The sequence below is a fragment of the Manis javanica genome, chromosome 15, assembly GCF_040802235.1.
Source record: "Manis javanica isolate MJ-LG chromosome 15, MJ_LKY, whole genome shotgun sequence".
In the NCBI taxonomy this organism is placed as follows: Eukaryota; Metazoa; Chordata; class Mammalia; order Pholidota; family Manidae; genus Manis; species Manis javanica.
This window is the reverse complement of record NC_133170.1, coordinates 66,972,837-66,996,579: the sequence shown is the minus strand read 5'-3', so window position 1 is coordinate 66,996,579 and position 23,743 is coordinate 66,972,837. Positions and strand designations below refer to the sequence as shown.

The 23,743-nt window shown below is 52.3% G+C and overlaps 1 protein-coding gene across 23 annotated transcripts in view; it reads right to left on the bottom strand.

Moving 5' to 3' along the window:
* The window catches only part of PITPNM2 (phosphatidylinositol transfer protein membrane associated 2), a 129,877-nt gene that overhangs the window by 63,147 nt on the left and 42,987 nt on the right, over positions 1-23,743 (bottom strand). The window contains exon 1 of one of the 23 annotated variants that reach the window (XM_017677952.3): positions 7,573-7,764. The exons of 20 other annotated variants lie outside the window; for them this stretch is intronic. The gene's annotated coding sequence lies outside the window, so the exon portion shown is untranslated. Of the gene's footprint in view, positions 1-5,497; positions 5,601-6,126; positions 6,249-7,572; positions 7,765-23,743 lie in introns of those variants that run through there. 2 more of the 23 variants (XM_017677958.3, XM_017677975.3) reach the window with 2 other exon arrangements.

Genomic DNA, 23,743 nt, shown 5'->3' with positions numbered 1-23,743 from the left:
GCCCATCCTCCAGGCCTAGTGAATCAGAACCCTGTGTGAGAGGCCCAGGACCCTGTGTTTTAAACACATTTCCCCCACCAGTATTTGGAAGCCCACCAGAGGATGAGAACAAGTGGCCTTGTTCTACCTTCTGGTGCAGGTGGAGAACAGACATAGAACAGGGCTCGCCTGAGGTCACATGACAGAGCCAAGACCAGATTCTACTGTTCCTGGGTCTGGCTGGTGTCCATCTGGGCCTGGAATCACATGGCTGAGCCCCTGTGCTAAAGGAGCCCTTCCTCCAGTAAGGCTTCCCCATGGACCCAGTCAGCTCCAGGCACCTGGTGCTTTCTCTTGGCCTTTCTCAGATTGTAATGTCACCCCTGCATCTTGTTCACAGTTGTTTCCCCAGGGCCTGGCCAGAGCAGTTGCTCAATAAAGGCAGGTGCCTAGCAAATATTTGTTAGGTAAATGATCTTAAGACCAAACCCTGTCCCAGAGTAGCTATCTGACCTCAGACTGCTCACTCAATTATCTGCCCCCACGTGGAGAAGATGCTGGTTGTCTGTCTAGACCATTTTATAAGGCCACAGAGAGACTCAACCGATAAACCAGATGCAATATGTTTTGGAAACTTAAAGTTGCATCCAAACATGAGCTCTGCACACTGGTATTGACACCAGCCATCAAGTCTTCACTGACCGACTGAAGATGAGCTGGGAGTGCAAGGCCATGAGACCCAGCCAGGAGACTGCTGGGGGGATGGACAGCACAAGAGGGCCTGGGAGCTGCTGCAGCCCCTACCGTGAGGCAGGAAGGCAGACGGGCGGATTCTGGAGGTCCTGCCCAGAACAGCCTTTTCCCATAACAGTTCTCTGCATTCAGGGGCATAAATCCTGGGCCTAGTCCCTGAAAGCTATAGACAGGAGGACACATCAGAGTGCTACCAAGGCCCTGGGAGCTGGAGTAGGGCCTCAGTTTCCCAACCACAGTGGATGTTTGAGCTAGACCATTTTCAAGGGCCCTTGGGACCGTGTGGGCAATGGTTCTGTGCTTTTGGGCAGCCTCCCCACTGGCTGGCACTTGCTGGTGTCCCTCCCTGCCCCTTCCCTCTCCCCCCAGATTCAGGCCTCCTAGAGTGCCCAGGCCAGGCTCAGGGGAAAGTGGCACTTGCCAGGCCAAGGAGGCCCTTCTGCTGGCCATAACTGACAAGTTCACACAGACTGCCCTATGGTCAGAGAGAAGCAGAGCTGAATGCTGTCCATCAGATGGCAAGCTCTTCTCCAAGGAGCGCAGGCAGCACCTTCTCCTGAAGCCATGTGTGAGGTGGCCTGCTTCCACGGCCACTCAGAGCCCTGCCCTCTAAACGACCTCATGGGGACCAGCCAGTTCTTCAGCCCAGGCTAGTTGAGGGGGACAAGGGCACAGCATCGACACGTCCTTTCATGCATCAGTCCAACCCAGATCGACTGTGGGGCAATAGCCAACCCCAAGAAGGTGTGACTCGTGCTGGTGCTGCCCAGAGGGACATCATTTCATGGCTGGCATGTCTCCGCCACAGCCATAAATGGGGGCAGAGGCAGCCAGGGTCCAGTGAGGAGAAGGTAAACTCCATCCAGTCCCCAGGAGCCACCCCGCCCAGCATGGCTCTGGGCCACCTGGGAAAGATCCTCTGGGTGCCTGTCAGTCTCCCCATCTGTGGGTTGGACGTGGAATCCTAGTGTGTGGGCTGCTGCCCAGGAGGGTGAAGGGTGTGGGCAGAGCCGTGCTGGCCCCTCTCCTCCAGACTGAAGCCATGGGGTGGTGACTCAGGCCTACATTCTGGCCCCTGTTCTCCTTCTGGGTACAGAGAAAGCCCCACCTTGGGGCTGTGGCCATACCCAGCTCCAGCAGTAAGACACTTGTGCCTCAGCAACACGGCTGTGCCACATGCCCTCAGGGGGCCAGTAGGACACAGGACTTTGCCTTCCAGGCCAGAGGCAGCTTAGCAATCACGACTCCTGACAGAAGGTCCCACTGGCTGCCACACAGCATGAGCTCTCTAAACACGGGGAGTGTGAAAGACAGGAGCTAGCTTGCTGATCCTAGGACGACCTTTGGTGCAGAGTGGCCATTTGAAACCAGTCCCTTTTTGAGTGCTGTACTAGAGGAGAGTGCCATAAAATGGACACCACCCATCACTGAGCTCCTACGGGCCAGGCAAGGAGCCTGGTTGCATTCTCACCCAGAGTCCTGTTCTACTTCCAAGGGAACTCAGGCCCATGAGACTAAGTGGCTTCTGTAGGTCATTCAGTCAGGATGCAAACCCAGGTTCACGTGGCTAACAAGTTTTGCTCTTCCCACAACCCAGGGCGGCCCCAACTTCCAGTCTCTCCATCCCAGGAACCCGGAGTCCTGCAGATAGGACTTCAACCATGCAATTAGCAGGGGCCGAGGGGGCAAATGAAATCAGGCGGCAAGAGTGTTTTAAAATTAACTGTTCTCTGGTTCCCTGTCTGCACAGCCTGCCGCAGCCCTGACAAAGCCCATTTGCAGCCAGGGCTGCGATAATGGTGTGCCCACGCCTAGGAAACTGTGAAGTGCTTTACAAGGGCACTGGGTGACAGGCAAGCGAGGGTGCCGCACAGAACAAAGTGCTCCACACACACTGCTCCTGTCCTTCCCTGGCTCCTGAGGGCACCCCTCATTAGCTCTGTCATGCCAACCAGGAAACCGAGGCTCGGAGAGGTCAAGGGAATTCTGAGGTCTCACACCGAGGTGACAGCAGAGTGGGCAGTAGGACAAGGGCTTCTGACTTGCTTTAGCCCTCTGATCCCCAGAAAGTGGGCATGTACCTAACGGTGCAAGCTAGCAGGAGACAGCTGCACACTCCCAGCCGTCCTCTGCGGGCCACCTGCCATTCTTCCTCCATGGTGCTTTCAGAGAGGCCATGGGGACTGGGGAGGAAAGCTCCTCTTGCTATGGCAACAAAGTGGGGAAACTGAGGCACAGAGTGGGCAGCTGCTTCAAGGTGGGATGCAACAGAGTATGCTCAGTTGCTGGTTCATTCGTTTCCAAGCCCAGCTTTGCTGGGGAGAACACAAATGTGGAGAGGCCTGCTGGGGCTTCACTCAGGGAGGGATGGTGGCCACTTCCTAGAAGGGTCTCTCAGGGGACTTGGTGGGTGGCAGCAGAGGGACACAAGGCTGACATAATGGGAATGTTTGCAACTGCAGGTTGAACCAAAATCCAATCAGTATAGCGTCAAGAAACCATCACAAGATACAGGCAACCCTATCCAGGCCTGGGGTAGGTGCCAGTCTCTGTCCTCTGGAAGAAGAGACATAGGCCACCAGGCAGGGGCCCTGGGGAAGGCATTCCAGCCTGGTGCCTGTCACTGAGCCCCAGGAGGCAGCTGGGAAGAATCCTGACCTTGGAGGTCCTCGTGCCCTGCCCACATGGCTCTTTTCCCTCCAGGGCTGGCCAGTCACTGGGTTTATCTATGTGGCTTCTTGTAGGAGCCTTGTACAAACCTTTTGGGGAAAAGTTCTCAAATACCTAAGTCTTTTTTTTTCTTTCACATAATTTCAAACTTGGGAAAAAGTTGCAAAAATATCTTAAGAACTCTCCTATATCCTCTACCCAGAATCCATTTAAATCGTTTGCTTTACATTTGTGTACTCTATCAGTATACCTACGTGCATATAATCTATCTATATATCGATATGCATACAGTCTCTTCTGAACCATCAGAGGATGAGGTATCAGAATGTCTAAGGGCATGGGAACAGTCCTACCACCCCTGGGTGCCACTTGAAAGGGTTCATTGCTAAGCACCCACACACCCACCTCCTCCATGCTGAGGTGCATCAAATAGGCAACGATACCTCCAGGTTACAGAGGAGGAAACTGAGGCATGGTCTCCTGATGTACAGTGCCCCTCCTACAGCACTCAGCGACCCACACCTGAGCTCTTAGCATAAAACAGAACCCACTTCGCAGACTGATGACATGATGATGTCGTGGCAATTCTTAAAAGAAAGCAAACCGAGTTGCCCCCACAGCAGAATAAAGAGTGGATCAGGACTGAGGTGGCAGATTCTGACAGTGCAGCACTGACTCAGGTACTATGGGAAGGGGTGTGGGCTTGAGAGAGGGAGGTGAAAGGCTCCCCACTGAGGGCTTGGGTCGCCTCCTCCACTGGGGCTTGCTCTCCACTTCTTTCCTTTTCTGTTCTCAGACAACTGGGATGGATGGACTTCTCCCTGAAGGGCAAGGCCTGGGTGTGTTCTTCATCCCAAAGCCCAGGGGCATGGGGCCCAACACAAGGCAGGTTGCAGTGCAACTGATGAATGGATGAACAAATGAATGAGTCAGAGACCTGAGTTCTGGCTCTGCCTTCCTAGGGTGGGCTACTCAACTGCTCTGAGAATCAGTTTGCTCATATGCAACACTAAGCATTTCTACAGTGGTTGCATATTGTTAAATTAGGTGAGATTTGTAAAGGGGCCTGTGAGGTGGGTATTAAAATTCTGGTTCAGAGTTTGCTGAACTGTGCTCTGGAAAATGAACAGAAGATGGGAGAAATAGAAAGCAAAGCTAAAAATGCTTAAATATGAACAATGTAGATAATTGTGCACACACACATACACACACATGCCTTGCAGCTCTGCATATCTTAAGCTTAGCAGTCTCTCTCTGACAACTCCCCTTCCTTTTGAGACCCTCAGAAGCCCAGGATGGAAAGCTGGCAATCGTGGGCTTCCCCTGCAGACACAAATGTGCCAATCTCTGTAACACTTGTGATGACCCAGCAGAGCCTGGGGGCATGGAAACAAGGAACAGAAGAGAGGAAGGCAGCTCTTTCTAGAAATGGATAGGAATGGTCTATCTCATTCAGGTAAGGCACAGAGCTGAAAAGCAAAGCATAAAATGGACAGCTATACAAACTCTTCGATACTAGCAACCATTTATAGGAGATCATGTTATCGCAAGTAGAATGCCACTGGTACATGCACCCCTGATGACAGAAGGAAAGACATCTGTGTGTGTGTGTGTGTGTGCACGTGTGGGGCTGCAGGCATGTATGTATGCATGCATGTGTGCATATGTGTGCACATGTGGGTGTGTGTAGGGGTGTGTTGGTGTGTGTTCACAGACATCACAAGACAGACTATCAGACTTTAATGTTCATAAGCATCTTTTCTCCTGCACAGTTTCTTAAGCCATTTGTGTAACGAAGATGAACAACTATCACCAACATGTTTTATCAAAGCCAGGCACAGGGCTGGGCTAAGACATAGGCTAGTCTCCCAAGTGGACATGGTCCCACGCCCTAGAATCCCTGATGTAGGGCCAGTGCTGCCTGTCCCACCCAGCACAGCCTGGGTGATGGACACCAGTGCACAGTGGGGGATAAATCAAACTCCCCCCTTGGAGCTTTGTGGGTTTTGCTAAGTCTGTCTGAACCAGGCTTCCTACCAAGCTCTTCCCTGAATTCCAGTGCACCGGTGGAATTAAAGAAGAGAGAGGCACTCACCCCCTGAAAGCTGGCCAACAGGGTGATTACTCCACTTTTCCTGGAATGAGCTTTCCACACTTTTGCCGGCTGGAGCCATCAGCAGCCAGGACTCCCACCTCCCCGACCTGTTCTCACACCCTCTGCAGCTCTACGGTGCTTTCAAGTAAGTCACCTCTAAGTGAAATTACACTAAGAAAGGAGGCTGGCTCCTTGTGCCTGAGGACACGGGAGGGAGGGGGGAGGCTGGCACAGAGTGCTCAAGATGCACTTTGGATGAAGACAGGCAGGGTAAAAAGCCGTGCTTCTCCCCTCCTCTAGTGCCAGCCCTGTTCTGCTGGTCTTTTGACTCGGGGGCTCGCTGACTGAGCACGCACATGTATCACCAAAGCAACCCCCAACCTGGCCACACATGAAAAGCCCCAGGGCAGAGAAACCCCACATGCAGGGGCACCAGGCCAGCCTCCCATCAAGGCAGAGAACAAAGATGAGAACCGAGAGCTGCCACTCACAGGGCTGACCTTTCATGTGTCACATCAGATTTTCCGTTCACCAGCAAAGCAAAACCAAACCAAGCAAGACCAGCACACCACCTCCCCACCCATCACACAACTTGTGAACCCATAAGAATTTATATGTAGCAAACCAACCAGAGTCCAGACGTGGGTAATGTCATTAAGAAGCCTGCACAGAGCCCAGATGCCAGGAGGGTCCCGGTGATAGACTCCAGCCTCAAAGCAAAGGAAAAGCAAGACACAGCACAGACTTCTGCAGACACAAAAGCATTCTTCTCATCCCGCCCAACAGGAACAGATCTGATTATCAGAGGGAAGCACCAGGAATTCAGGTCTAAGACAGCTTTAAAGAAACAGGGCTTTGGGAGATGAACAAATGCAGTTTAAAGAGGCCTGACCACAGAACCAGATGGGAGCCCTGCCTTGAGCCACCTTGAAGGCTGATTCTCTTATTAAAGCAATCTCTCCAAGATAATGTTGGAACAAAGTGCACAACCCAATCAGACGCTCATAAGCCTGACTCTAAAACACATACCTGAATGTCTACGCCCCTGTCATTTAGCGCCCCCAAGTTGGGCACCATGTTCAAAGTCAAGTGTTGTTTCTCTGACACCTGCATCAAACTTCGAAGCTTCCCTGTGAGTCAGATGGGGGCCACTTGGTGTTCGCTTTCTATTTAAAGATTACACAGGGCTTCCTCTCAGACACTATTCAAACCCATGGCTTCTAAGAACTGGGCGCTAAATTTGTTGCCTCACTTTCCATCAACGTTGGAGATATTCTAGTTGACCAAGGGGGTTCTCTTTTCCATTGCGTGCAGCACACAGGCAGAGGTATGGGGAGGGGCTGCCTGCCTCTGGGTGCAGATCTGGAGAATGCCCCCGGGGATGGCGACTGACAGATTAACCTCATCAAGTTTCCTCCAGGAAAGCTATTCAGAAGCCATCCTGAATGTCTCTGAGGTTGCAGATGGAGGAGACACGACGGAGAATGTCACCCCACTGGGCAGCAGCCTTAAAATCCTTTCTGAACTGTCCCAAACAAATGGTGGTGCTGCCAGGACCACTCCGCCCAGAACCAGACAGCAGGGGATTCCTGCTATCCCATCTTCTTAGAAAGTCTTGGTTACAGAGACACAACATTACCCCCCATTGAACTCCATTTTCAGGTGAGAAAGGATTAGAGAGATTTGTACCCAGCGATTGCACTTGGGAGCCCTGCCCCATCTGGGGTGCATGCACATGCCTCTAAATCTGCCCCCTCCACCTGGTCAGACCACGGTCCAGGAAGGCTGGCAGTCCAAGCTGTGTAGCAATCACATTGGAAAACGGAAGTGCAACAGACAGCACAGGACCCAAGCACTGTGAGGTGGAACCGGCTACTCCCAGCCACCGTGAAGTAGACCCACTGCCCCCAAACTCTGCTGCAGCCCCTCTGCCCTCAGTCAAGCCCTGCCCGCCCTCCCTCTCTCCCTCCAGCTTAGCTCCTCAAGAGAAAACAAGCAGCCCACGTGACCAGGACAGAGCCTTCCCTGCGAACAGATCCGTCCTAAAGGCTCTGACAGTTTTAGCAGAAAATTACCTTTCAGGAAGAAAATGTAAGGAAGGGGCGGAGGGGAAACAAAGTATCCGGCCGGGGCTGGGCCAGAGCCCCCGTGTCCACAGAGGCGCCGCACTCTCCACACAGCCAGCCTCGGGGGGCCACCCCCAGGGTGGCCCATGCCTGCCCCAGGCCCCGGGGCGGCTGGACAGATGAAAGAGCAGAACCAGTGGGGGACAAAGGAAGGGAGGCCAAGAGGAAGGGGTGGGGAGAGGGAGGGAGGGAGGGAGGGAGGGAGGGCAGAGGGAGATTTGGTTCTCTCCGCTGGGACCACTGAGCTAAGTTGCCATGGAGAAAGGGGAGCTGCTGGCAGAGCCCGAGGCGGGTGGAGGAGCCATATGCTGGAGGGATGGCGTCAGCCAGAGCCAATCCCCACCCTCGCCTGGTGCAGCCTCCCCGTGAGCAGGCCTGCCACCCGCACCTCAGGCTGGGAGGGGACCTGGGACCAGGGGCTGGCAGCCCTCTTCCCCAGTAGGGGCTGGGGGCCTGGGCTCCTCACCTGGTGCCCTCACCCCCACCAGATCCCCTGGATGAGGAGCCCAGAGTCCCTCCCTACTGCCGGGGTATCGCTGGGGCCCTGGTGCTAGGGCAAGCATTTCAGACCAACCGCCTCCCCAGTTCTAAAAATCGGAGTTGCCAAAAGCCGAATCATATTTCCTGCTCTCAGGAATGAGAGATGTCCACCTGTAGGAGGGCTTTGATGCCCAGAGCCCCCCAGCCCTCAGCCCACCCTGGACCCCCACCTGCCTGTGACCAACCTGCTGCTGTTTCTGTCCATGACCCCAGCTCCAGGACTGGCCTTTGCCACTGGCCCCTGCTCACACTCAAGCAACAGCAACGGGGCTGGGGAGAGTTGGAGGTGTGGGTGGGGCCTCAGTTTCTCCCTTTGGAGACCATGTCACAGGGGCAAGCCCAGTTCCTCTTTGGGCCTCCATTCCTCATCACAAAGGGGGACAATCCTGCCATCTCCCAACCTGCACTCCAGGCACCAAGACACCCGAACAGCTGGGGTGTGGACATGGGGCAGTAGGGCCACCTTGGGAGTGGCTGTCAGAGCATGATTGGCACAACATCCCAACCGTCCAAACCTCTCAATGAGGACAGAGGCTCTGTGGAGCTGAGGCCTTGCTTCCCTGACACAGAAAGACCCAGGGTAGCCCAGGGGGGAGCCTGTCTCAAGGCTGTGGCTTAGAAACACTTCCTCTTTGCTGTCTTCTCCCCACCTTCTCTCAACAATTTATTACAAAAACATCCAAACACATGGCAAAGTTGAAAACACTTTATAACAAGCTTCTGTACGTTTACTACCTAGATTCTACCATTTCCTCTCACTTTTAGAGTGGCAAAACACATAAAAAATTTACCACTTCAACCATTTAAAAATATACAATTCAGCAGCATGTAGCACATTCCCAGTGCTGTGCAACCATCACCTCTATCTAGTTCCAGAACATTTTCATCCCCCCAAAACCCAAGAGGTGTTCATTCCCTATCCTCCACTCCCAGCCCCTGGGCCTTGGAAACCACCAGTCTGCATTCTGGCTGGATACGCTTGCCTGTTCTGGACATTTCATAAATGGGATCATAGACAGGCCTTGTGTGTCTGGCTTCTGTCACTCAGCATCATGTGTCGAGGTTCACCAACTTTGTAGCGTGTGTCAGTGCATCATTCCTTTTTGTGGCTGGACCATATTCCATGTGCTACATACATTCATGTGCTGATGGACATGTGCGCTGTTTCCACCTTTTGGCTCTCTCACTTTTAAAATGAGTCTCTCAGAGACCAGTGAAGTTTCCTGGAAGCCTTCCCAAAGGAGTTGGTCTCAAAAATGCAGGTCCCAGCAGCCCCAAACTGTATGTTAATCCCTGCTGTGCCTTTTCATTAGTGCACTTCTCCCCACTGGGTGAGGGAGCATGGGAGGCTCCACCTGGCCCCCCCAGGGCCAGAGGCAGGGCTCCCAGAGCAGGTGGGTGGCCATCCAGCTGGTTTTGGTCTCCTCTGGGCTACAGGGCACATATTCATGGTAATCGTATCCATGTTCTGAGACCCAACAGACCATGTTCTAGTATTCTCTGGCACTTGCATGACTAGCAAGTTATTTCCCCTCTCTGAGCCTCAGGTTCTTCATCTGTTAAGTGGGGGCAATAGTCTATCTCATGGGGTTGCTCTAAAGACAAGACTGGCACTACCCAATTGAACTTTCTGTGATGATGGATATGTTCAATCCCAGCTCTGTCCAGTCCAGTCCAGCCAACTCTAGCCCCACATGGCTACTGAGTACCTGAGATATAGCAGGTATGACTGGGAAGCAAAATTTTAAATTTTATTTCATTAAAAAATTCAAGTGAAATAGTCACACAGGGCTAGTGGGGATCATTCTGGACATAGAGGCTCTAAGGATTCGATAAGATGGGGATGCAGGACTCACAGCCCAGGCCAAGCAGCCTGCTCCTGTCCCCCTCTTTCATCTCTTCCTCTCCCGACCTACCCCATGGTGTCTGGGTGGTAGAGGAGGCTGCTGCCTGCAGCCCGGCCCCTGAGGCTCCCCTCTAAAAGGACAGAGGGTGGGTAGTCAGCCTCTCAGGGAACAAAACACACCAGCTGCAGGGTGAGTTCAATGGTCTATAGAATAACATAGGTCCCTGAGCTGCTGACTTTTCCTCCTGCCCCTATTGGCCCCAGAGTCCTGTTATAGAACCCCATCTTCTGCCATTTCCCCCAGCTACTTCTGAGATGTCCCTGAAATATCTGGGCGGGAGCTATAGGATTAGAACAGACCCTCCCCCATTCCTGAAGTGGCAGCAGGGACCCCCGTGAGGGTGTGCAGAGGCTCCTGGGTCCCAGGCTGGCTGTGGGGCCATGCACGCAGGGACACCTTCCCACATGCATGAAGCTGCTCTTGCAGGGCATGGTCTAGCATCCAGACCAGATTCTCACCCAACTGTCTCATTTTGAAGGTGCAGAAACTGGGCTCAGCTGGCAGAGTACATGGCAGCAAGGCAGAGAGCAGTGGGGCTGAAGCCAAGGCTCCGACTTCCAGCCCGGCCTGCATGGGCCTCCTGAGAGGCCCGGGTGGAAGGGGACCCCCACACAAAGGCAGGTCAAGAGCCTGGGGGACAGCTCTGTGCTTCTAGGGGGCTGTGTGTCTTCAGAGCCTGAACAGCAGGAACTGAAACATGGCCAAGCCACCTCACTCCTGTCCCCACCCACACACCCATCCGGGTGGGCCAAGGAGAAGCAACATCTGGGGAGTGGCAGTGGGGACTCCAAAAAATTTGAACACAACCACAAAGAACCACAACTCTCACTGTGCTCTGAGCCCACAGATAGTACAGGGCACCCTGAGCTGGGAGCTACTGCCAAGGGCAGAGGTCCCTGCCTGACCCCCGGCCCCTAGCAGCAAAGCCCTTCTGAGTGCCATCTGCCTTCCTCAGCAGAACAGCCACAGGGATCCCCTTCAGACCTACAGCCCCACGCAGCCTGGCCTCACCCTGTCCTGGCCTGCATGCTTCCCCTCTGCCCAGAGCCGCCCCTCCTGCGCCTCTGCTCTGCACCCCTTCTCACGAGGGCCTTCCTCATTGGTCCTTATTTAAAATTTAACCCTTACCCAGCACTCCCCTGACCCTTTGTCATTAACTTTAGCTTCAATCCTTACCTAATATACTGTGGACTTTACTTAGTTTTTATTTTTTAAATTGTGGTAAAAATACATATAGCATCCACTTTACCATCTTAATGTTTAAGTGTGCAGTTCAGCGGCACTGAGCACATTCCTGTGGCCCACCATCCATCATCTCCAGAGCTTTTCAACCTTGCAACATGAGGCTCTGTCCCATAAGCAACAACTCCCCCCAGACTCCCCAAGCCTCTGGCGCCCACCCTTCTCCACTCTGTCTCTGTGAATCTGATGCCTCAGGGCACCTCACATGAGGAGACTCACTCAGTATCTGTCTTTTGTGTCTGACTTGTTTCACTCGGCCTAATGTCTTGCAGGTTCATCCACCATGTAGCATGTTTTTTTTTAAGAACGAGAGGAATGCCTGGCACCCAGCAGGCACTGATCAAATCTTCATGAATGAATGAACACACAAATGAATCAATGAAGACTTGCAGGGGTTAGTCCCCATGAGGCTGGACCTGCCCCTGCCCCCACTATGGACCAACTCCCAGCAATGGCAGCCAACCCCCATGGCTTCAGACACCTGTCCTAGAGTCTCAGGCCCACAGTCCCAAGGGGCGACCAGACACAGGACCACAGGACTCCCCTACCCCTGCACTTGATAGTGGGCTTTTCCTCAGGACATGGCACATCTATGGGAGGCTTAATACAGAGACAGAGTCCCCAGCTGTGGATGTGACGAGGTGCCTTGGAGCCTCACGGTAGCCCCACACAGCACGTGGCAGAGAGGAGAGATGGAGATGAGCAAGGGCCTGGCACGGATTCTCTGATTCTGCCAACTGTACACAGCAGGGCGCCAACACGGGTGGGGATTCAGGAGACCCGAGTCTATGTGACACAGCCACTGCCCCAGAACAGGGCTTACAACCTTAGCAGTCCCTTGCCCTTCACCTTCTCCACATCCTGCCAGGCTATTTATAGCCTCCTTCTTTCTGAGAATTCATTTACCCATGTTTCTGGGCCACATAAGCTGGTAAATTGAAGTGAGGCAGACCCCTTGCACACACAGCAAGGGGTGACAAGGCTCCAGCCAGGAAAACCACTGGGAGACTCAGGGGTCACCCCTTGTCAGACCTGGGGTGCCCCAGAGTAAGAGGCGTCCACAGAGAGGGCAGCAGCTGTGTGCCCACGGCGAGGCCTCAGTGCCCAGCCAGACCTCACTCAGGGGCCTGGATGATAGTGACCCCAGAACCCAGATCACCCTGGAGCTTCTCCCCGTTCCAGGAAAAAAGACTGGGACAGTGGAAAACAGCTGTACCTTTAAATTATTTGGCCCACAGATTCTGAAAACATTTGCATGTTGAAGCTGTTTGCATGTTTGGTTATTTTTAGGGTGAACCCAGTTGCCTCTCCTTGGAACCGGATGAAGCCCAAGAAGCACGTAATCCTTTTTCCCAGACGGGGGTCCTGGTCTTGTGTGCCTGGGAATGAGGGCTTAAGTATGAGGTCCCTGGGGCTCATGGGGAGCACCCGTTCCCTCACCCAAACATGCCCCAGGGAGCCAGGCAGGTCTGCTGGGATCTTTAAGATGTGCCTCTGCTGACACCATGGCCGCCCACCTGGGTCCAGAGAGCCCCTCTGTCCCTGCCTAGAGCATGGTTTGAAGGGAAGGAAAGTAGGAAAGCTGGATGCACTGCCTCCACCCATGCCAGGCCCAGCTAATGGGGATATTTTGCTGACATATTTCTAGAACAAGCAGCAATTAGAGCAGATTTTCTCTTCCATTCCCCCTCCCCCAAACAGGAATAAATCAGTTCCACCAATTTCCTAGCTAATGATTTCCTCCATTAAATTAAAAAGAAAAAGAAGAAAATGTTTTTTTAAATGGATTACCAGCCCTGTGCTTTCAGAGACCATGTGACCTGTCGACTCCTCTTAAATCCTAATCCATCAAAGTCTCTTAATTAATTTTTAATAAATAAAAAAGTCATAGTCTAAGAAGCACTCCTCCCCTGCCTGCCCCCAGTCAGCCCAGCACACAGGAGTCAGCTGTGGACTGACTATGGGGAGCCAGCTTCATTGGGCCAAAGACAACCTGAGAGTCCATGCCAAAGATCCATTTCACAGATGGGAGAAATGAGGCTGGGGTGGAAGTACCTCAACACACAGGAACCCAAATTCCAAGCGACCCTAGAGTTTGTGACATGCACCATAGAGGGCTAAGTATCAGGCAGGGCCCTGGTTTCCAGGCACGCCCCCCTAGAGAAATGCATATACAGGCCAAGTCAGGAGTAGAGGAGGCAGAGAGATGACGGGAGTGGCTTTATCTAGGACCTGCTCTTCTCCTCTCCTGCTCCTTTGCAGCTCCTGGGCACAGGCAGACATACAGTGCTAACACCCCATTTGTTTCTAAAACGTCCACCCTTCAACAGCACGGATGAACTTTGAAAGCACTGTGTTAAGTGGCAGCAGGCAGACACAGAAGGACAAATACTTCATGATCCCACTTACGTGAGGTGTCCAGAGTAGGCCAATTCAGAGAGACAGAAAGTAGAAGGGTGGGTGCCAGTAAAATGGGGGAGGTCGTGGGGAATTAGTTTAATGGGGACAGAGTTTCAGTTTGGGAAAAGAAAGATTTCTGGAAATGGATGGTAGGGATGGTTACCAAACAACTTAGATGTACTTAATATCACTGAACTGTACTCTTAAAATGGCTAAAGTGGTAGTTCTTATGTATATTTTACCACAACAAAAATATGAGAAGAAAGAAAGTCCACTCTCAAGACTGCTATTTGAAGATACAGGAGGACTGGCAGCGCCACAGTGACTCTGGCAGCGTGCTCCGTGGTCAGCCCCTGGCCAGACCTCGCTCCTAAAGTATAGCTTGGGAGCTCACAGGCCTGCTCCTGTCACACAGGAATGCCAACGACCTTCAGAGAAAGGTTCAAGTCAGCCAATGTCACCAAGACAGGATTCCCTGCATCCGTGATGGTCTACCAGACACCAAAGGGCAGGCAGAGGCCGAGAGGGCCCCCAGGATGCCCTCTCCTGGAGGTGCCTCAGAGGCTTCGCACTGGCTGCATGCTCTGCCTGGCTGCATCTCTGAGATGTTACATGACTTCCTAAGTTCATTTAGTCTATTTAGGTTTCTACAGAGAGGTCTCTCTGGCCATCCTACAGTCAGAAAGATGCAGGTAAGGTCGCTGGGGTGGCCATGAGTAAGAATGGGAAACCAAGGTGCAGCAAGCCAGCACCTTTGTGATGCTCCTGGCTGGAGAGAAGCCGTTCAGGGAGGGTGGGGAGCACCCGGCTCCAGCCAGAGGGCTTGACAAGTTCCTTCATCCCTCCAACCCCCATTTTCTCTTCTACAAAATGTAAACGAAAATAGGCTTTTTGAAGAACTCTGTGAAATGATGTTGTACAGTGTCTAGCATTGGACACGGGCTTGGACACGGGCAGAGGTCAGCAGACAGTAACAACTATAATTACCATCTCCCAAACATGTTGGGACATTCCTTCAGAGGGCCCAGGGGCAACGATCTCAGACAAGTCAAAGAGGGACATGCAACGTGAAACACTGCGAGGCTGCCAGAAGGTCAGGGACTTGAGAGGCAGAGAATGGGGCCTACAGGCTTGCCCTGTGCTGTATGTGAATTAACTAATTCAATCCTTTTTGTCCTCATTTGCATATGAGGAAACTGAAGCAGAGAGGTTAGCGATTTACTCCAGGTCACACAGTCAGGAGGTGGTAGAACCAGATTTGGACCCTGGTCACGTGGCCCCAGGGCCCGGGCTGGTCCCCACTGTTCCATAGGTTATCTCAAGGGAAGTGTAGGAGGAAGGAAGGGGGCAGGGTGGGAGGAGGGGTGGTGGGGAGGATGCAGAGAGAGGAGCCTGGTGCAGGCAGAGGCAGGTCCTGAGACAGCTTCTGCAGTTGTGATATCGGAGCTACGTGAGCCCCTGGAAGCTGGAGGAAAAGGTCTCAGAGCAGGTCCTTGGGGAAGCCTGCAGCACAGTTGGACTGGCCTGGTTCCTCTTGAAGGTCAGGTCCAAGATCTTCGTCCTTAGTTCCGCTCAGCCCAGCTGCGCTGGTCAGCACCCAAGTGCAATTAACTTCCTCGGAATCTGGGCTTGGGCTCAGGAGAGGAAAATACCTCTACATCCTGGCTCTGCCTCGTGGTGACTTCCCAGCAATGCAGAGCCCCAGTGGACACCTGGAAGCTCATGCCCTTCCAGGAGCTGGACTGGAGCACCTATGCACTGGCAGGGGATTCTGTGTGCAAGCTAAAGAGCAAATTCTGCCAACTCCTTCTCAAAGATGAATCATTTTCTGCTATGCAAGTTTCTAAAGATCTACAAACCTCTCACGGCTCTCGGAAGCTCCTGTAATACAGAATTTCTAACTGTTCTCCTTACTTCCATCCAGGATCCACAGGGCAGCCAAAGTGAGCATTTAAAAATGCAAAGGCAAATAAGAATATCCCTCAAAAATCTTCCAGCAATTCCATTCACTCTCAGGGTCAAGCTCAAAGTCTTTCCATGACCTATAAGTCCTCCAAGATTGAGCTCCTGCCTCTGTCATCTCCTACCATCCTTCCTCTCTCCTTTGGTTCCAGCTACACAGGTCTCCCTGCTGTTCATCAGATTTGTCAAGCACTTCTGCCTCAGGGCCTTTGCATCTGTCCTGGAGTTATCAGCAGTGTTTAATATCTGTACATTTTCTGCATGTTTGTGACAGTTTTAAAAAGCTCTGTCAAATGTATTATGGAAGCTAGACAACAAAAGATGTACAAAGACGTACAAAGGTTTTTAAAAGTGTATACAGATTTAATGAGATCATTCATATAGACTGAGCATACCAAACTAAGTTAAACACAGTGCTCTCTCTCCATACCACATAAAGTCATCTCACTGTTTATGGAGAACAAGAAGGTAAGGGTCAGGTCCTTCAGGACATGGGAAATATCTAACGCCCCTTTGTGCAAACTTGGAGAAGAGGCTTGAAATTACAAAACTCTGTTTCTGCCCTCCCTTCCCCATCCTCCTCCGCCAAAGCCGTTGATCTGAAACGCACTTTCTTGAAGCTGGCTGGCACCATCAGTCTGCATATTTTGTGCTAGCAACAGAGGCGTCACTGGCAGAAGCTGCAAGTGCCTGCTGCCATCAGGCCAGGACACTTCTGACCAACCAGTCTGGCTTCCTCCAAGGGCACCGACTGCGCCTAGGGCTGGCTGCCTGGCCTATCCCTCTTCTGCCCTCTTCCTTTGGCCTTCTGCATGCCTGGCCTGCTTCAAGAGGGAATGCCCCTGGACCGTGCTAGGAGCCCCATGAAGACCAGTGGCTGCCCTTGGTTCTCTTAAGGGTCCCAGGATTGTTCTCTGCAGACTGACACAGAAAAAAAGGCAACCAGTCCTAGGATCAGGTGTTCTATAAAGCCACAGGAAGAAAAGGATGAAGAAGGTGGAGAAGGAAGAGAAAACACAGATTTTCCTCCCATTCTCAGAAAGAAAATTTCCAGAACATCCTTGCCTCACCCTCAACAAAAACCAGTTGTGCAAAGCCAGAGAAAACCCTACATTAGCTACTGCTCTGCATGCCTCACCCTCACCCATTGCCTCCCAATAGCCCTTGAACCCAAGTCAAAGATGGAAGGTTCCAGGGATCAGCAAACCAGACAAGACCTTTGGGTTCTGGATGTGACAAACCACAGTGCTCTGTGTAAAGGCTTTGCTGCAAGCTATCACGACCTGCAATTACAAGGAAGAGCCAACAAATGGGCATCTCTTCAGCCAGTAGAAAGAAAATGAGATTTGCTCCATGAACAAAGGCGACCAGGAGGAACAGCAGAAAGTAAATGGCACTTATGGCACTCTGTATCACTTATCGATGGCTGCGTAACAAATTGCCCCAAAACTTAGAGGTGCAAAACAATAAACATTTATAATTTAATTCTGTCTCTGTGCATTAAGAATTTGGGAGTGACTTGGCTGGGTGGTTCTGGCTCCAGGTGTCTCATGAGGTCACAGTCAAGATGTTGACTGGGGCTAGTGACATCGAAAGGCTTGACTGGGCTGTAAGGGCCACTTCGGAGGTGACTCACTCACGTGACCAAAGTTGGTGCTGGTTGTTAGCAAGAGCTCTTGGTTCCTCGCCACATTTCCAGATGCTTCCAGAGAGCTGCTTGAATGTCCTCACAACATGGCAGCTGGGTCCCCAGAGCCAGTGACCCAGGGGACAGGATGGGAAAACACAGGTGCCTTGGCAGTCACACTCTGTCCTTCCCACAGTGACTCCCATGGGTTATGCAGGTCAGTCCTGTCCAGTGCGGCAGGCTACACAGGCCATGAGGACGGGGAGGCATCCTGGAAGCTCCTGACCTTTCCAGCATCTCCTTTCATTTTTGTGACAGTCCTGGGGGGCAGGCATTTCACTCTCATTTCACAGATGTAAGAACTTACAGACTCAGGATCCTCACCTCCAGTGCCCTAGCACTCACAGAGCTGGACCACCCTCTGTCCAGCCAATCAAGCTCCCAGTGACCACTCTCTGGGCAGCTGGGCCTCCAGAAGGGGTCAAAAGCCTGGCTGGCAATGCCCAGCCAAGTCGCCTAACCTCTCAGCACCCATAGAGTAAGGTTAATAACAGCACGGACTTCATGGGCATGGGGAAAAGAAGAAATAAGATAGTGCAAGAGAGGCCCAGTGCAGCACAAACAGTAAATATCGATGTTCTGACATTTCATAAAATTCCTGTGTTTGAAGGCAAGTGTAAGTCCAGGGAGAGGAAATCCCGGGGCAAAACACCTTTAAAAACTGAAATCAGTCAAAGGGAGAAATAAAGTTTAAAACCCATTTATTGCTTACAAACTGCAGTCCAGGGCTGTCTTTCTTCTCTGTTCTGGAAGAAGCAAGCAAGCGAGCAAGCCAGCCCCTCCCTTTAAACTCTCAGGTTCAGACTCACCCTTGGTTGCCCAGGTACTTACCCACTAACATGGAGATGAACTTCTCTCCACCCCTAAGGATATGCAAATGCACTAAAGCCAGGCGAGATATTTTTGGAAATGTTACAATTTTGCCCATAGCAAGGTACCTGAAGGCCCCTGTGACCTGCTTCCTCAGAGCACAGAGGACAAGTTGGTGACTGTGTAGTGAGGACATGGCTGTAGGTATCCAAGAGAAATGTGGCCCAGGAGTTGCAACACGGGGTTAGGCCACTCATAGTCGGCCCCTGGCTGACCAGGCCAGGCCACCAGCCTCTGGTGGCTTTGCAGAAACAGCAAGGAGTGCTCCTCTCCTGGTCCTGCCACCTCATCCTCCTGGGGGTGCCTGATTTCATGGCAGGATTGCTGTCCTACAGCCACTTCATTAGGAGGCAGATTCCAGAAGCACCCAAGTGATGGGTGACCCCGGGAGCAGCTTCAGGGGGCACACGATTCACAGCCAGAGGCAGGAGAACACAGGTGGAACCACGAGAGCTGACTTCGGTCTCACAGTAAAACCCAACAGAGGCCTATCAATCTTCTCTGCTTCACCCTCACCACCACAAACAGAGGGAAAAAGTTATTAAGTCCACATATCTAACTTCACCTCTTAGGACTGATGGTGTTTACTCTTGCCCTGCACTGGCCTGAGCGGGGTGAGCCAGGGGTGGGGAGGCAGAAGCCAGTGCCATCACTTGCCAGAGGCCCAGATGTGAGACACGCCCACCGCAAAACAGCATGAGGGGCAGTTGTGCTGCTGTTTTTAAACATGATCCCTGGGCAGGCCACACTGATTCAGACACCGTCTTGCCATCATCCAATCCTACGGGTTCCTGGCTATCAAACCCAGAAAGCCACTTCTTCACACCATCCTGGAGACTCATCTCAACCAGCCTGAGGCTTCTGTGAAAGCCTAGCCCTCCTCTCTGGGCTACCCCGGCATAGAGAAGACCACAGCCTTCGAAGTTAGAGCCTCCCTAATCCCCTCAAAGCTGTGAGGCCTCCCTGCACCCATGTGTCCTTGGATATTATGCAGCCTTGCAGGGCTGGTGTGGGGTGGAATTAAACAAAGTGCACCAGCCTCCAGCAGGGTACAGGCTCCCAGGAGCCCGTCAGTTGGGGGCTGTTTCTCCATGCCTCTTTGCCCTCTGGGTGAGTTGTGTAACCTGAGGGCTCCCTGCAGTGAGGTGCTCTGTGGAGGAACTCCTAATGAGTGTCCTGTACTTACACATCCAGGCAATAAGGCAGGCCTCAGCTGGGCACCGTAGAATCTTTCCCTCCACCCGACTGCCCCTCTGGACCTAAAAACTGGCCAAGGCTCAGTGGTGGCCTGCCCAGAACTGAGTGGTGCTGTGCATTTCAATAAAAGGCTATTATTCTCCAGAAAGAGCTGCCACAGCTCAGCCTTAAACAGGCTTACTAGTTACTCTTTGAATAGATGGGACTAATTTTAGAGCAAGATTAAACAAAAGTTTACTGCCTCCCCTAATCCCTGGGGCTGGGATCAATCAGGCAGGCTCCAATCTGGGTAGTTCTGGATCTGCCTTAGATTGTTGTCTCCAATCAGGGCCTAGGGACACATATGCTCCAGGGGTCAGGTGGAGGGGTGGGTGCAGGCCTCCTTTAGCAGTACCCACAGCCTTTGCTGAGGCTTGGCACACTCCTCATCTGCTAGCCTAACACATCCCATCTGTGGGTAAAATTGTAATATTTCCAGAATATCTCGCCTGGCTTTAGTACATCTGCATATCAATAGGCGTTCAGAGGTGAGAAGAACTATGGCTTCAGTGCATTTGCATCATTCCTCAGGGGTGGAGAGAAGTTCATCTCCCTATCAATGCGTAATTACCTGGGCAAAGGAGGGCTTATCTGTACCTGAGAGGTGAGGGGGAGGGCTGGTTTTGCTTCTGCTGGAGCAGGAAAGAGAGATGTGCCTGGACTGCAGTTTGTGAGCAATAAATGGATTTTAAACTTTATTTCTCCCCTTGACTGATTTCGGTTTTTGAGGTATTTTGCTCTGGGATTTCCTCTCCCTGGACTTACACCATGTCATGGAAAAAGAAAGAAAAACTACCCAGAAACCTGAAGCGGACTCGCTCCCTGGCCTCAGCTTCTCCTCCTCCCTCTGGGGTGGCCACTCAGAGAAAGAACCCCCTCACTCCAGGCACAGGAGCTCCCTCTTGGAAGCTAAGGTTGATACTCTTTGCATTCTCCACCGAACTGTCCTCTGTTCCCTTCACTGGCTCAAAACTGTGTGAAATGGAAAATCACTCTTTAAAAACGCACTTGTCATGAGCGAGAACTGGAAAAACAAAATGTGGCCCAGCCACACACTGACATGTGAGTTAGCCTGAGAAAGGAGTGAAGCACTGACACAGGCCACAACACGGACGAACCTTTAACACACGATACTGAGTGAAAGAAGCCAGACACAAAAGACCACATATTGTATGGTTCCATTTACGTGAAATGTCCAGAATAGGCAAATGTTCAGAGACAGAAGGCAGATTAGTGGCTGCCAAGGGCTGGGAGTTTAGGGTTGTGATGCAGGGGGTGATGTCTAGGGGTTCCTTTCTGGAGTGATAAAAATGTTCCAAAAGTGACTGTGGTGATGATGGCTGTAGACATCTGTGAATAGACTAAAATCCATCTAATTGTACACTTTAAATGCGTGAATTGTACGGAATGTGAATTATATCTCATTAAAGCTATTATTTAAAAATTGCAAAATAAAAATCAAACCCAAACAACCATTTATAAACAACTCAAGAGCCTGCTGGGGAAGGCCCTTGTGTAGACCCTCTGCCCCGAGGTCACAGCGCAGCCTCGCTCCCTGTTCCCCACTGCAGGGCTGGCACTGGAAGGGAAAACAAGAGGACACAGCTCCCTGCGAACCACATTTGTGCAGCTAGAGGACACAGAAGACAGGTGAGGGCCTGGTGGGAGCTGCTGCTCTACCCTGAAGCCCTCCAACCCCAAGTCTCCGAGGGGCAAAATACCAGCCCCCAGTGGGCTTGTGGATAAATAGGGTCTAACTGCAAATGGAGGTGCCTGTCTTATCTCTGCTGAAACAATAAACAACCAGCAACAATGACACTTAGGTCAGAGAGGAGCCAAGAGCTGGGCAGCCCAGCCGCATCCTGGACAAGTCCCCTCACTGCCGGCACTGGGCATCAAGAATCCTGTGAGCTGGGTAACAGAAGACTGGGGTCAGCAGTGAGGAATCAAGTTTGTGGTGGCATAGCGAGACCCCGCCAGCACCTGCTGGGCTTTTTCTTAAAGATGAAGGCTGGGACCTGAGTGAAAAAACACCACAGGCTGGAGTCTGAGGCTGCAGCTGGCTTGGTGCAGACAGGGGGACTACATGGAAGGCCTGATCACAGGTTACGTGGATGGTCAAACACATCAGAATTCACCAGGCCACATGCAATAGTTGCTTCTGCCCACATTACAGGATCATGAGCTTTCTACTGAGCCAGGTGACTTATTTCAGAGGCACTTGTTTTATCTGAGCCTCACCAACCCAGGGCTGAACATACATCTCAAAGGGTCCATGTCTGCTCAGGTGGCCAGTCTGGGGCATGGAGCTGAAGGGGCGCCCAGGGGCAGGGGCACAGGGAAGTTAGTCTGCTTCTCCCAAGAGCTCACAGGAGGCTTCCAAGGGTCAGTAATACATGCTGAGCCCAGAAAAGCAACCCTATGCCCTCACCTGCTGGTCCTGAGAGCCCAGCTTCAACGGGGCTTGCAATCTGGGACATCCGGCTCCCAGGCTGAGATGCGAAGGTCTCTGTTCTCTGCTGAGCCTCAGGAGAGCAGGCTGGGCCCATCAGAGACTATCCAAGCAGCTGCCTCCAACATCAGCCATAAAGCGAGGAATCTGGGAAGTCTGTATCTGGAGGAGTCTCTCTTATCCCCACAGGACCATAAATCATGGCTGCCCTCTGCACAGACACAAGCAAAGGCCCAACACTCGCTCTTGAAACACACTTAGGCGGATCATCAGGTCAGCCTTCTTCTAAAGACTCTTCCAGATGGTCCAGGCACAGTGGCCACACATTCATCTGAATCTGATCTGAGCATCCAGAGGGCAGGCTCCTCCTCCTTTTCCCCTTAGAGAGGCAAAAGCCCTTTTCTGAGCCTGGGCCAGGGGGCTGGCAGTGCAAAGAAAGGTGTTACAAAGAAATGGAAGGTTCCTAAAAATCCCCCAAAACTCCCAGTGCTGGTTGTCAGACATCCAGTAAATGCTGGACCGTGTGCTAAATCATTTGGACAGACAAGGACACTGGAGCCTGGTATGGCTTGCTCAAGGCTGTCCTGCTAAAATCTGACCTCTGACCAGACCCCTCTATCGGCCCCGGCTGCTTGCAGCACACCCCACAAAGCAGGGGAGAGGGGCAACGCCCTAGGAATAACAGGGGCCCCAAGTATCACCAGCTCTGTGACCCTTGCAAGCCACAGATTTCCTGAGCCTCAGTTTCCCCATGGGTGCCAAGGGATGGCCACCAGCCTCCTCCAAAGGGCAAGTAGGGCAATGAGCACAACCTGGCTGGCTTTAGCTCATATTATTTCATCCCCACCTGAGACTGGGAGGGGACATTTTGAGATTCCCATTTTGTAGGGTGTGGCTGAGAGGCTCAGAGGGGTGATGGCACTTGTCCAAGGACACAGAGCTCATACCCAGCAGGACCCAAGTCTGCTGACTCTGAAGCGCAGGATCTGAACCTGGCACTGACTTGCTTTTCAGACTACAAGAAACAGAAGACCACCTGTCCTTGGAGCAAGGGGTACAACAGGAAGCAGGCAGGCGTGGAACTACGGCTGGGACCAGGTCCTCCAGCAAGGCTTGGGCATCAGTGGGGTAGGGAATAAGGCAGGACAGAGAGGGTCCCTGCGGACCAAGCAAGCATCTCAGCTTTCCATCTGCCTGAGCACAGAAGAATGTGACTTCCCCAGGTGCCAAGACAGGCCTCCCAGGGGCCCAGGGAATCCGGGTGTGACTCCAAGTTGAGACAGGGCTCTGGATACATGTCCCCTCAGCAGCCTCTGTGGGGGTCAGTTTCCCTATGATCTTGTGATACAATAAGAAATATGTATTTGGTCTTGCTTCCTTTTCCTGGCACAGAGCTCCTGAAACCCTTGTAATTTCCTGAGAGATAAGAGTGTCCTTTTGTATGCTAATGATAACTGGTGTCTAAGTGCCACAGATAGCTGCAGGATGGGGCTGGGTGCCAGAAAGACCCACGTGTGGTTAGAGGGTTGGAACTTTCACAGCCCCCCAACCTCCAAGAGGAGAGAGGGGCTGGACATTGACCTAATCCCCAAAGGCCAGTGATTTCACCATTGGAGCCTAAGTAACAAAATCCCTAGCAACCCTAAACAATGGGTTCAGAGGGCCTCCAGGCTGATGAATGCATCCAGGAGGGTGGCACACCCCAGCTCCGCAGGGACACAAGCTCTAGCAACTGGGGCCCCTTCTGAACCCTGCCCTGTGTGTCCCTCTTCATCTGGCTGTTTATCTGTACCCTTTACCACATTTTTTATTAAAAAATAGGGA